Below are 14,143 nucleotides of genomic sequence, written 5' to 3'. Positions count from 1 at the left end.
CCTTCTTCTCTATCTGATAGAGAAAGTCATTCTCCAGTGCCATGTAGGGGTAAGACAGCCTAGTACCTGCATCCACCTGCACCCCGTTTATCATTTTAACATTTTTTATAGCCTGAGTAAGGGTAGGATCTCTCATTTGCTCACTTTGGAAGTCATCTTTCTGGACTTCCAAATTCAGCCAAGAGGAAGGGGGGACAGCCACCCGTGTCCGCCTCTGCCCCGGGTTCATCGGAATCACCCGCCAGAACTGAAAAGGGGAACTGGGGGTTGTTTTCAGCGGATTCCTCCTCTGAACCCTCTTGTGGGGCATCCTCTAGTGGCTCCGGGCCCACACAAGGTGTGGGAGAAGGATCATCCGTGCGGCTACCCTGGGGTACTAATTGGTTCTCCCACAACTGCCAGAAGTGGGGAAAATCCCTGCCCAAAATGATATCATGCAATAGGGCTGGTACTAGTCCCACCTTATGATGCACAGACCCATAGGGCGTAGTAGTGCAGGAGACCGTTGTGAGGTACGAGCAGGTGTCTCCATGCACACATGTCACAGAAAATTTATCTGACGGTCCCATCGGGACTGCTACCAGACTGGCCTTTACCAGAGTCACCACACTTCCCGAGTCTAATAGTGCAACAACAGTATTGCCATCAATGGACACTTCACACAGGTGTTTTTTCATATCGCCTTGACATGCAGCAACACACACTACCCGTGCAACCATAGCCCTGCGTTTTTCAAAGTCCGTGACATCACACTGCATCGGTTCTGCAGTTACTGGACAGTTTGCAGCAATGTGGCCCACCTCCTGGCAGCGGAAACACCTCACGGGCCCCTTGCTAAGACCATAGTTTGGCACCTTAGCCCTCACAGGGCCAGCAGTCCTGTTTTCCTCCTCCACTGCCTTAGGATATTTTCCTCCTCCCCATGACCCTGGAACAGTCTTACCAGATCCTCGTCGAGAAGGGGAAGAGCGAGGATGTGTAGCATCGTCCATAAGTCCTTCTGCCAAGGAATAACGCTCCACTAGATCCACTAGCTGATCCGCTGTCGTGGGGTTTCCATGGCTTACCCACCTCTTCAGAGATGGCGGTAGAGCTCTTAGGTATTTATCAAGAACGATTCTTTGTACCATCTCTGGCGCCGTCAAAACCTCGGGCTGTAGCCATTTCTTGGTCAAGTGAATGAGGTCAAACATCTGTGACCGCGGTGGTTTATCGGGCTGATAAGTCCATTGATGAACTCTCTGTGCTCGCACGGCCGTCGTCACTCCCAGCCGGGCAAGGATCTCGGCTTTTAGTTTATCAAAGTCATGCGCTGCTTCAGGCTCAAGATCAAAGTAGGCTTTTTGTGCCTCACCTGCCAGAAACGGTGCAAGCAAGTCGGCCCATCGCTCCTTTGGCCACTTTTCCCGCTCTGCCGTCCGTTCAAACGTGGTCAGGTAAGCTTCCACATCGTCCTCTGTGGTTAATTTCTGCCAGCACCGACTCACATGAATCACCCTCTGGTCAGCCTCCGCATTACTCTCCGGTACGGTCGCCAGACGCTGCGCCACCTGCTGCAAAAGTTGGCGGTCTTTAACCGTCGATTCCACCAGTTCCTTCAACTGTGCCGACATCAAGCGATTAGCCTCCTGCTGCACAGCTGCGGATTGTACCAGCGCTTTCACCACGTCATCCATTATAATGCGCTGTAACGTGCTGCCCGCGTTCTCCACCACAATGTGACAACACGCTCCGGGATCGCCTTTGCTGGGTTCAAAGGGCACGTATTCACCTCAGGCAGACAGCCGAATTCAAGGTGTAACTGACGGAGTGTCTCCTACACAGACAGGCTTACTGTGTTGCCCAGATGGAGACCCTCCCCCAACTTCCCAGATTCCTTTTACCTCCGTCCTTCACCTCCCATTAATCCATTAGTAGCCAGGTGATCCTGGCCAGGCTAAATCACATAGGACCGATACCGGGGTGAGATATACCTGCCCTCATCCACTAATCCCACATGAGTCTCACAAGGGCTAAGGTCTGAGGACTGTGAAGGCCGAGGAGGCAAGAAAAAGTAATGTCATGTTCCTGATACAATGAAGTGGAAGATCCTGGCACCCCCTGGAGAGAATTGCTGTGTGACGTAAAGCTTCACTTGTGGAGCTGCAGGATATACTGTAATTACAGCACCCTGATGCAGAGTACTGTCATTATCTGGTGAAACACACCATGGGGAAATGGGGGGGGGAATCATGCTGCCTGCAATGTTTTTAAATATCAAGACTCCAGTATGGGTCTCCAAGTTGTGTCTTGTCTATACTGTCAAGGTTCTGGGAGCAAGAGGCCTACTACTGTCACTCATTTATCTGCTGATTTTTTTTAAATGAAAATACAGTGCTTAAATTCATATACATAGGAGAACGCAGTCACACAGCCGTATAGTTGTGGAACACCATACAGGCCCAGTTTGGTCAATGGTTGTCTCCATTGAACCTGGAGCCAAAGAAGGAAGTGTGCAATAATGGTGAAAACCTGGTGGCAGGACTACACCTCGGTGACATCACATGCGCATTGGATGAGTCAACCTGGTTGTACAGAAATTTCTAGAGCACTATTCCCGCCTGGATTCACTGCTGGAAAAGGCATGGTCGCTATGTGCTCACTTTTTAAAATGGAAATGTCAGGCCACATCCTGTGTATTGCATGGACCTTACCTCCCTGCTGTGCAAACACACTATGGGGAAATAAAGAAGGGGGGGGAAAGTGATGCCACTGTCCTGCTGTCTGCCTGAAATGTTTTTAAATATCAAGACTCCAAGATGGGTCCACAAGTTGCGTCGTCTGTACTGGTAGAGGTATGGGAGCACCAGCCCTACACCTGTCTCTCATCCAACGCTATATTTGTTGTTTCACTAGTCTAGTAAGCTAATGGCTTTGCTAATACAGTAGGGCTGCATTTTTTGGAAGCTTTTCGACTCCCCTAAATTTGTTTTCTCTGCCTTATGTTTGGCCTCCCATTGAATCCAATGTTGTTTGATAAGATTCGGAGTTCGGTTCGGCATTTGTTCAGTTTAGCTCGACGAATCAAGCCTTGAAAGGTTCACCCATCTCTAACCTTCACAGCCATCTACATATCATAGGGGAGCTTTCATGACACCTTCTCTCCATCTACCTGATCATCCTGAGGAACATCGGGATCTTCTTGTTTACAGTCCTGTGGAAGAAGAGGACGGGGACATCTCTCTGGTGTTGTCCTCTCACTGGATAGAACTGGAGGAAACACATATAGGGAGTGAATTCATTCTTTACATACAGATAATGATAAGCCGTGTGTATTTAGTCCTGTCTATTACCTGGTGGTGTGAGGGGCTCAGGAACCTCCATTATGACGCCCTTGTACAGATCTTTGTGTCCTTCTAAATACTCCCACTCCTCCATGGAGAAATAGATGGCGACATCCTGACACCTTATAAGAACCTGACACATACAATGATACCGTCATCACACGATCCCTTCATAGCATTACTGTATAATGTCCCAGCATTCCCAGCAGTGTCACCTCTCCAGTCAACAGCTCAATCATCTTGTAGGTGAGTTCTAGGATCTTCTGGTCATTGATGTCCTCATGTATCGGGGGGTGAGGTGGAAGCCCTGTGGTTGGGCTCAGGGGTCTTCCCCATCCCTCAGACACAGGGTCCTGACAGCGCTCACTAGAGGTCTTCTTCACTACTGTGTAATCCTGGATATGGAGAGACACATTAATAAATCTCACTACAGACATTTCCAGAGTCTTCACCTCTCCAGTTCTGTCCATCTGTTATTCCCATAGATAAGAATGATGTAATGTGACGTCATCAGAATCTCTCACCTCTCCAGTAAGCCGGAAGAGGATCTCTAGGGTGAGGTGTAATATCCTCTCCGCCATCTTGTCTCTGTCCCTATTCATCCTTGATGGGTCAATCAGGAAAATTCTCTTATATAGAAGATCTGAGAGGATCCATTATTGTAGGAACCTGAATGGGGAGAAGATGACGATGTAACATCAGAAAGATCCCATGTAAGAAATCTCCGAAGCTGTTACCGGCTTCACATGATCACTACATCCAGTCCTGGCCCCGTCCTGCCCCCGGTATAACACACAATCCAACTATAGTCACACACAGAGATTTATCACAGAATATAGAACCGGGGCCGTCAGTAACAGATAATGATAGAACATATCTCCTGATAGTGACAACATGGAGCGGGCGACAGCCATAATGGAGACTGTACAGTAACAGAGCAGCGAGCGGCGTCAGGAGGGAAGTGACCCAATCTAATCCCATACAGACAGATCTCCTGATAGAGCCGCACAGACGGGAACACGTTCTGTCTCCTGGAGTGTGAGCAGCACTGAGGGGGTTAATGTAATGGGGAATCTCCACATGCCTCCTCCTGCAGAGCCGCACACTGGATATATGGCTGTGACTAAATCCTAGTGGTTAAAGCTCCGCTCCCTCTGCCACCAGGATTTGCCCCGTTCCCCTTTATCACACACAGTCTGTTCTCGGCGCCATCATTACCCGACTCTCTCACTCTCTGCAGCTTCTTCTCTTACATGCGGCCGCTTCATACAGGAAAAAACACTTCTCTTCCTGTAAACTGTAGAATGGCTCCTCCCCATGTGACTGATCACATGACTATGACATCATCACAGGTCCTGTAAGCACAGAGCAGCCATATATCTTGTGCGCGGCTCCACATTTCCAGATGGAATAAACATCATTTTTCTAATCCACGTGGTCATGGAGTTGTTATTTAATAGAAGCGGGGGTGTGGGGATAAGACCCCCAGGAGAGGAGTGCGCAGGGGGTGGTGAAGCCCCCCTTACATGATTATAGTGGACTAGAAGGTGGCCCGATTCTAACGCATCGGGTATTCTAGAATTTATTGTGTAGTTAATGTATGATTTTTGTTATATATATATATATATATATATATATATATATAGATGTTGTGTGTAGTTGTCAAGTGTTTGTGTAGGGCGCTGTAAATGTTCTGGGTGTTGTCTGGGTGGGGGTGTGTGAGAGCAGTGTTGTTTGTGTGTTGCGCTGTGTGTGTTGCGTTGTTTGTGGAGTGCTGTGTGTCTGCAGTGTTGTCTGTGTGTGTTGCGCAGTTTTTGTGCTTGTGGGTGTGGGGTGCGTGTGTGTGTTTTGGGGGGAGGTATGTTTTGTGCAATGTGTGTGTGTTGCGCGGTATGTGCGTATATTTGTGTGTGCCGCGGTGTTTATGTGTTGTGTGTGTGCGGAGTTGTCTGTCTGTGTGTGGGGGTGTCTGTGTAGGGGGGTGTTTGTGGTTGCCAGTGTGTCTGATGTGTTGTGCGGTGCATGTGTGGCGGTGTGTGTGTGTTTTGGGGGGAGGTGTGCACCCCCCATCGTGCTCCATCCCCCATGCTGCGCCCCCCCATCGTGTTTCATCCCCCCCATTCTGGGCACCCCCCATCGTGTTTCATCCCCCCCATTCTGGGCACCCCCCATCGTGTTTCATCCCCCCCATTCTGGGCACCTCCCATCGTGATCCATCCCCCATGCTGCAAACCCCCCATCGTGTTTCATCCCCCAATTCTGGGCACCCCCATCATGGTCCACCCCCCATGCTGCATCCCCAATGCTTCACCCCCCATCGTGCTCCATCCCCCATGCTGCAAACCCCTCAGAGAGGAGTATAATAGGAGTATAATGGGAGGAGTTGTGCTGAAAGGAGGTGTACAGGTGCACAACGTGTGCGGGGGGCGTGGCCTAGCGGCATAGTGGGGGCGTGGCCTAGCGGCATAGTGGGGGTGTGGCCTAGCGGCATAGTGTGGGGTGAGGCCTAGTGTGAGGGGGCGTGGCCTAGCGGGATAGTGTGAGGGGGCGTGGCCTAGTGCCATAGTGTGAGGGCGTGGCCTAGCACCATAGTGTGAGGGGTGTGGCCTAGCAGCATAGTGTGAGGGGGCGTGGCTTAGCTGCATAGTGTGAGGGGGCGTGGCCTGGCGGCATGTGAGGGGCGTGGCCTAGCGACATAGTGTCATGGGGCGTGGCCTAGCGGCACAGTGTGAGGGGCGTGGCCTGGCGGCACCGCATGCGGGGGCGTGGCCTGGCCAAACGGCCAATCCATGCGAGGGGCGGGGCCAGGCCGAGCCCAGCGGCCAATCCGTGGGGGGGCCAAATGGCCAATCCATGCGGGGGGCGGGGCCAGGCCGAGCCCAGTGGCCAATCCGTGTGGGGGGGCGGGGCGGGGCCAGGCCGAGCCCAGCAGCCAATCCGACGGTTGTCACTGTAAGGACACAATGTCACTGTAAGGACACAATTTTTGAGCAAGACAGACAGACAGAGAGAATAAGGCAATTATATATATAGACTAGAAGGTGGCCCGATTCTACGCATCGGGTATTCTAGAATTTACGTATTGTGTAGTTCATGTATGATTTTTGTTATATATATATATATATATAGATGTTGTTGTGTGTAGTTACCAAGTGTTTGTGTAGGCGCTGTACATGTTCTGAGTGTCGCGGGGGGTGAGAGCGGTGTTGTATGTGTGTTGCGTGTGTTGCGTTGTTTGTGGAGCGCTGTGTGTCTGTAGCGTTGTGTGTGTGTGTGTTGTGCGGTTTGTGTGTGTGTGGTGTGTTTTGGGGGGAGGTATGTTTTGAGCAATGTGTGTGTTGTGCAGTATGTGCGTATATTTGTGTGTGCAGCGTTGTCTGTGTGTGTGGGTGTCTGTGTAGGGCGTTGTTTGTGATTCCTAGTGTGTGTGTGTTGTGCAGTGCGCGTGTGTGTGTGTGTTGGGGGGAGGTGTGCACCTCCCATCGTGCTCCATCCCCCATGCTGCGCACCCCCCATCGTGCTGCATCCCTCATGCTGCGCACTTCCAAACGTGCTCCATCCGCCATGCTGCGCACTCCCAAACGTGGTCCATCCGCCATGCTGCGCACTCCCAAACGTGCTCCATCCGCCATACTGCGCACTCCCCATCGTGCTGCATCCCCTATGCTGCGCACTCCCAAACGTGCTCCATCCGCCATGCTGCGCACTCCTCATCGTGCTCTATCCGCCATGCTGCACACTCCCAAACGTGCTCCATCCGCCATGCTGCGCACTCCCAAACGTGCTCCATCCGCCATGCTGCGCACCCCCTATCATGCTCCATCCGCCATGCTGCGCACTCCCAAACGTGCTCCATCCGCCATGCTGCGCACTCCCAAACGTGCTCCATCCGCCATGCTGCACACTCCCAAACGTGGTCCATCCGCCATGCTGCACACTCCCAAACGTGCTCCATCCGCCATGCTGCGCACTCCCAAACGTGCTCCATCCGCCATACTGCGCACTCCCCATCGTGCACCATCCGGCATGCTGCGCACTCCCAAACGTGCTCCATCCGCCATGCTGCGCACTCCCAAACGTGCTCCATCCGCCATGCTGCGCACTCCCAAACGTGCTCCATCCGCCATGCTGCGCACTCCCAAACGTGCTCCATCCGCCATGCTGCGCACTCCCAAACGTGGTCCATCCGCCATTCTGCGCACTCCCAAACGTGCTGCATCCGCCATGCTGCGCACTCCCAAACGTGCTCCATCCGCCATACTGCGCACTCCCAAACGTGCTCCATCCGCCATACTGCGCACTCCCCATCGTGCACCATCCGGCATGCTGCGCACTCCTAAACGTGCTCCATCCGTCATGCTGCGCACTGCCAAACGTGCTCCATCCGCCATGCTGCGCACTCCCAAACGTGCTCCATCCGCCATGCTGCGCACCCCCCATCATGCTCCATCCGCTTGGGAGTGCGCAGCATGCCGGATGGTGCACGATGGGGAGTGCGCAGTATGGCGGATGGAGCACGTTTGGGAGTGCGCAGTATGGCGGATGGAACACGTTTGGGAGTGCGCAGCATGGCGGATGTACCACGTTTGGGAGTGCGCAGCATGGCGGATGGACCACGTTTGGGAGTGCGCAGCATGGGGGATGCAGCACGATGGGGAGTGCGCAGTATGGCGGATGGAGCACGTTTGCTCAGCCTCTCTCCTTCCAGCCTCCCTCAGCATCAGCCTCCCTCTCCCAGCCTTCCCCAAGATCAGCCTCTCTGCTCCCAGCCTCCTCCAGCACGCCGTGCTCCTCTGCCGACACTCACGCACACCCGATCGCATCCACTCACCCACACAACCGATCGCATCCACTCACACACACACCCGATCGCATCCACTCACACACACACCCGATCGCATCCACTCACACACACACACGATCGCATCCACTCACACACACACCGGATCGCATCCACTCACACACACCTGATCGCATCCACTCACACACACAGACACTGACGATATTGCACATACGCGCTGATACTCACAACATCCGGGGATATCACATGCTTCTGGCCATGTGATCCTCCGTCAGGTCCTGGAAGATCACAGCACAATATCGCCGCCGAGAAGCAAGCGATATCCCAGGATGTTGTGAGTATTTGGATGCGATGTGATGTGTGTGTGTGAGTGTGATCTGATTTGTGTGTGTATGTGTGTGTGTATGTGTGTGTGCTGTTATGTGTGTGCTGTTATGTGTCTGTATTTTCCGGCGCTGCAGGACCTTGATGTGTGGATGCGATGTGATGTGTGTGTGATGTGTGTGTGAGCCGGTGTACACTGGTAACTATGATACACATCGGGTAACTAAGGGACCTTAGTTACCCGATGTGTATAATGGTTACCAGCTTTCACGGCCTCCGTTAAGATCCCAGCATCGCAAGGTTATGTGTGGCGCTGCCGGGATCCTGACGGAGCCGGTGTAGAAGCAAGCGATATCCCAGGATGTTGTGATGTGTGGATGTGATGTGTGAGAGTGAGTGTGAGAGTGAGTGTGAGAGTGAGTGTGATCTGATGTGTGTGTGTACTCACCTGGGAATCGGAGCCCCGTGTCAGTTGGGCCACAGCGAGCGTGCATTGCGTGAGGGGGGCGGGGCCTGCAGAGAGCCGGGGCGAGAGGCCAATCCGTGTGGGGGGGCGGGGCCATGGCGAGCCCAGCGGCCAATCAGCTTTGTGTCACCGTAAGGACACAATTTCGGAGCATGACAGACAGACAGACAGATAGACAGACAGACAGACAGACAGACAGACAGACAGACAGAATAAGGCAATTATATATATAGATGGGAGGAAACATCGCCATGCCAACCAACCAAGTCGGTCACATCCACTGGCCTGGAAGGAGCTGTAGGGAATCAGTGCTGGAGGCGATGCAGGGACGCAGTAGAGAGGCATACACGGGTGTGCAGTGGAAAAAGTCAGGGTTTTATTCACACTGATAACAAACAGAGAATACAAGGCCTTACTTCAGACAGGAATGCAAAGCAAAGGCCCAGCTTGTCACACAGCACAGCAAAGGCTCTGGAGGTGCCAGTCCATTGAGGTGTATCCTCCCCACAGCCCCTGCTTCAGCTTTCCATCCCAACCACCACACACTGAGGAGATCTGGCTGCCTGGACTTACAATGAGAGAACTGGCTGCCTGATCTCAAACAGGGACAATTTTTGGACATTTAGTTTCTTTTTTAAAACTCAAACCTTCTTCAGCGCAGTGTGTTATTGACCAAGCTAATTACTGCCAGTTAGGTCAGAGTCACACTTGTGAGAGACTCGGGCAAGTCTTGCATCACATCACCCGACATGGCCTGCAGCTCTCCTGACAGGAGCATCTCAGCTGCATAGAAATACATGCAGCTGACCGGCTCCTGTCAGGAGAGTGTGTGTGTCCATGCCGGGTGATGCGATGCGAGTCTCTCACAAGTGTGACTCCAGCCTTATAGAGAGAGATATCAGGGGATTTAGAGAACTTTAAATCCATGCTGTGAACGACAGACAATGGATGCTGAGCGGACCTGCGCATGTATGGAGTGTAGTTGCACATGTACGGAGCGGAGCCGCGGGTGTACGATGTGTATGAAGCATAGCCGAGTGTATATGAGGTGTGGAGTGGAGCTGCGTGTATGATGTGTATGCAGTGAAGCTGCATGTGTACACTGTGTACTGAGCAGAGCCGCGTGTGCATCGTGTGTGTGTGTGTGTGTGTGTGTATGACATGTGCTGAGCGAAACCACGGTGTACGATGTGTGCGGAGCAGAATTGCGTGTGAACTAGTGATGGGCAGTCCGGCTCTTTTTGCTAATTCAGTTCCTATGGCTCCACTCACCAAAAAGAGCCGGATCTTTCAGATCGTTCTTTGCCCCTTATTAAATTTGTTTTCACCCCAGGTGAACACATATTTAAGATTAAAGTAACGCCGCCAAAACCCCGCCCACCCGCAGCTAAACCCTGCCTACTTACAAGTGACCCATTAGATTGTTAAGTAGGCAGAGTTTAGTCACGGGTGGGCGGGATTTCAGCTGCAAAAAGTCCCGTTTAGAGATTTTAGTGGCTCTCACTGGTGATCCGGCTCCTGTCGGTCACAGCAGGGAGCCGGATCTTTGTGTCGGATCATTCACGACCGACACATCGCTACTTCCCCTGGTCTTCTATACATATTTTACTCAGCACCCAGTTTTCCCATGCTCTGATATCCCTCTTTCCTTCAGCATCCAGCTTTCCAATGTTCTGCTATGCATCTTTACCTCAGCACCCAGCTTTCCAATGTTCTGTTATGCATCTTTACCTCAGCACCCAGCTTTCCGATGTTCTGCTATGCATCTTTACCTCAGCACCCAGCTTTCCAATGTTCTGCTACGCATCTTTACCTCAGCATCCAGCTTTCCCATGTTCTGCTATAAATCTTTCCCTCAGCATCCAGCTTTCCAATGTTATGCTATGCATCTTTACCTCAGCATCCAGCTTTCCCATGTTCTGCTATAAATCTTTCCCTCAGCATCCAGCTTTCCAATGTTCTGCTATGCATCTTTACCTCAGCATCCAGCTTTCCGATGCTCTGCTGTATATCTTTACCTCAGCATCCAGCTTTCCGATGCTCTGCTGTATATCTTTACATCAGCATCCAGCTTGCCGTTGATATCAGAGCATGGGAAAGCTGGGTACTGAAGGAAAGATGTATAGCAGAGCATGGGAAAGCTGCATGCTGAGGGAAAGTTGTGTTATAGTACATGAGAAAGCTGGGTGTTGAGGGAAAGATGTTTAGTAGTAGAGCATGGAAAAGTGGGGTTCAGGAACAAATGTATAGCAAAGCATGCAGAAGCTGGGTCCCAAGGGAAAGAGCCTTTTTCCTTCAGCATCCAGCTTTCCCAACACATGCTTGTATCTTTGTCCCCCATCCTCGTATGTTTCCGTCCTTGTATATGGCCCTATTCACCTTTTTTTCTGTACGTATTTGTGCTAAAAATAACATTATAGATTTATTAATTTTGCATATAAAATGGTAGTTGTTTTTTTTAATGGTGCACGAGTTTTGCTATTTTTAAGCAGTTTTTTTTTGCTGCTTTTAGTATTATTTATGCTTTTTAATGTCTGAATTTTGTCACTAAAATGTCGGATGTACACAGTCACTTTACACAAATGCAGACATACACACTATATTTGTTATATATTTATGTTATATACTGTATATATCTGCATTTTTAAACACACTGTATACACAAAGAAATAAGAAAGTTGGATGTCTGACAGCAAACCATGAAGATGAGAAGAGCCGTCCACCATCACAGGACAGCACTGGGGCATCATCAGCTACAGGGCAGTGGGGGAGGGGGCAGGAGAGTGCAGCTGTGGGGGAGGGGGCAAGAGAGTGCAGCTGTGAGGTGCAAATTGAAAGATAGGTGGAGAAAAGAGGGGACTGGGGAGGAGGCAAGAGAGTGCAGCTGTGAGGGGCAAATAGGAGGATAGGTGGAGGAGAGAAGAGGGGAGTGGGGAGGGGGCAAGAGAGTGCATCTGTGAGGGGCAAATAAGAGTATAGGTGACAGAGAAGTGGGGAGGGGGCAAGAGAGAGCAGCTGTGAGAGGCAAATAGCAGGACTGAAGAGGCTAGAGACATCATTCAGGGAGCTCCAGTACTCACTTTAGCTCTAGCTTCGTGTCCTCTGTTGCCTCCGCTCCTGCAAGTGCCGACTACAGAGCGATGACATGCAGGAGGGAGGAATACACTCTCAGAGGTTTCTTGTATTTCAGCAGCACTCACTGCACAGACCTGAAACTCCACAGCAGGCCGGTGGGCGGGGCTTACTGCTGTGGCGGGACTGGCTTTGCTGAGGAGGCAATGATCAGCTTTGTCCCCTCTTCTGATGGACGGGAGGGGCGGAACTTACATGGAACATACAGCGTCTGTGCTGTATACTGTATAGAAACTGTCAGGGCAGCGGGGATTCACTGACTTCCAGGGGGGCAGGAGAGAAGTGAAATCGCTCTATTTAGTAGCAGCAGACCATCGCCCAGCAGATGCACAAAGCCGGGACTGGGTGATCACTGTGCTGCTATTACTGCTCTCCCCGCCCATAATCCCTCCCACCTCTCAGCACCGGCTTCGGCTACTTTCACACATCCGGTTTTTGCTCTGCGGCACAATACGGCGCTCTGCAGAAAAACCGCAACCGTTTTTTTTGCCGCCGGTTGTGGGTTTTTTTGCATAGACTTACATTAGTGCCGTATTGTGCCGCATGGGCTTGCGTTCGGACCGGTTTTGCCGCATGCGGCAGATTTAGCCGATGCCGCAGCCGGATGGAACGTTCCCTGGCACGTTTTTTGCTCCGGCAAAAAAACCGCATTGCGCCGCATCCGGCCGCTGCGGCGCATTTTTCAATGCATGCCTATGGACGCCGGATGCGGCGCGATGCGGAAAAACCGCATCTGGTCGCCGCATGCGGTTTCTTCCACTGCGCATGCTCAGTATCATGCCGCAACCAGAAAAAAACGGACGGGCCACATGTAAAAACTTATGCAAAGGATGCGGTGTTTTTGCCGCATCCGTTGCATAGGTTTCACAGCCGGATTGAGCAGCACTGCTCAAACCGGATGTGTGAAAGTAGCCTTCAGTGGAAAGAGGTAGGCGGGATTATGGGCGGAGAGAGAAGTGCATATGCATTTTTTAAGTAGCCGTGACATGTGTTACCCCAGGGCTGGCTGCAGTGACCATGTTCTGCCGCAGTTTGCAGCACAGAGTCCAGACTGGGCTCAGTGCTGCAACACATGTCAGCTGGATGTGGTACTTGGGTTCACATCCAGTTGAACCAAGTGCTGAGGTCCAGGACAGGCCCTTTGAAGCCCCGGGCTTGGTTGCAGTGGTAACCCCTGCGACCGCGATCGTTAGGCCCCTGTTTATGGCTAAATCCCAGTGGGCCATGGGACCTCTGCTGACGTCATGCCCATGTAAACTACAACATAACAACATATTAACAACACATAACTCACAAAAAGAGCCATTAAATGTAAGCACCAAGCCTACCAAAGTGAGGCAGGGAGGGTGCCAGCACTACTCATAATGAGGATAAACAACAAGAGGACAAGAGTAAAGTGCAAAATATACGTAATTTTTATTAAATACACAACAAGAAAATATGTGGTTAAAATGGTACACTACCAAAAAATCTTAGGGATACATACACATTAGACCCAGACAAATTCATAGTAGCCTATCCAATTGATCAAAAGTTTAATTGTAAACATCTATGTTAAATGGCGGCTAATAGATTGGGAGGGTCTAATATGAATAATGTGGGTAAATCAAGAAGGGGCTGCTTTTAGAGTTGTAGTACACAAGCACCGTGGAAGCACCGTGGGGAGGTAAATATTGGTACTAGACCAATAGGAATAGCATCAAATAACCATACAACACAAGTGTGCAGGGTAAGGGGATTCTCTTACCTAAAGTGCTGAAGTGCAGTATAAGTACAAAAGAAGGTACGATGTGACCAGCAAGGAATAAAGCAGTCCCAATAAAGGTAGAAAGGTCTCCCTATAGATGGCCAAAGGTCTCCATCCGACGCGCGTTTCGCGGGGATTCTATAGCTTTATCAAGGTGGGGAACCAATATTTACCTCCCCACGGTGCTTCCAGCATGATCACCATGATTTCCTACCAATACATGGTGGGGAATCATGGTTTGATTTGACTTGTGTACTACAACTCTAAAAGCAGCCCCTTCTTGATTTACCCACATTATTCATATTAGACCCTCCCAATCTATTAGCCGCCATTTAACATAGATGTTTACA

General features: G+C 51.1%; 1 protein-coding gene and 1 long non-coding RNA gene across 2 annotated transcripts in view; both read right to left on the bottom strand.

The window, feature by feature from the left end:
* Positions 1 to 14,143, bottom strand: part of LOC142312861 (uncharacterized) — a 197,425-nt gene that overhangs the window by 50,226 nt on the left and 133,056 nt on the right. The gene's annotated exons all lie outside the window — the stretch shown is intronic.
* On the bottom strand, positions 3,172 to 3,645 carry LOC142312013 (uncharacterized). Its single transcript, XR_012754324.1, has 3 exons — positions 3,539 to 3,645; positions 3,333 to 3,456; positions 3,172 to 3,249 (listed from the first exon to the last, which is right to left on the bottom strand). It is a non-coding gene; the product is annotated as an uncharacterized LOC142312013 (long non-coding RNA).

Source organism: Anomaloglossus baeobatrachus, chromosome 5 (genome assembly GCF_048569485.1).
Source record: "Anomaloglossus baeobatrachus isolate aAnoBae1 chromosome 5, aAnoBae1.hap1, whole genome shotgun sequence".
Lineage (NCBI taxonomy): Eukaryota > Metazoa > Chordata > Amphibia > Anura > Aromobatidae > Anomaloglossus > Anomaloglossus baeobatrachus.
Note: the sequence above shows the minus strand (reverse complement) of the source record. Positions and strands in the feature narration are given on the sequence as shown.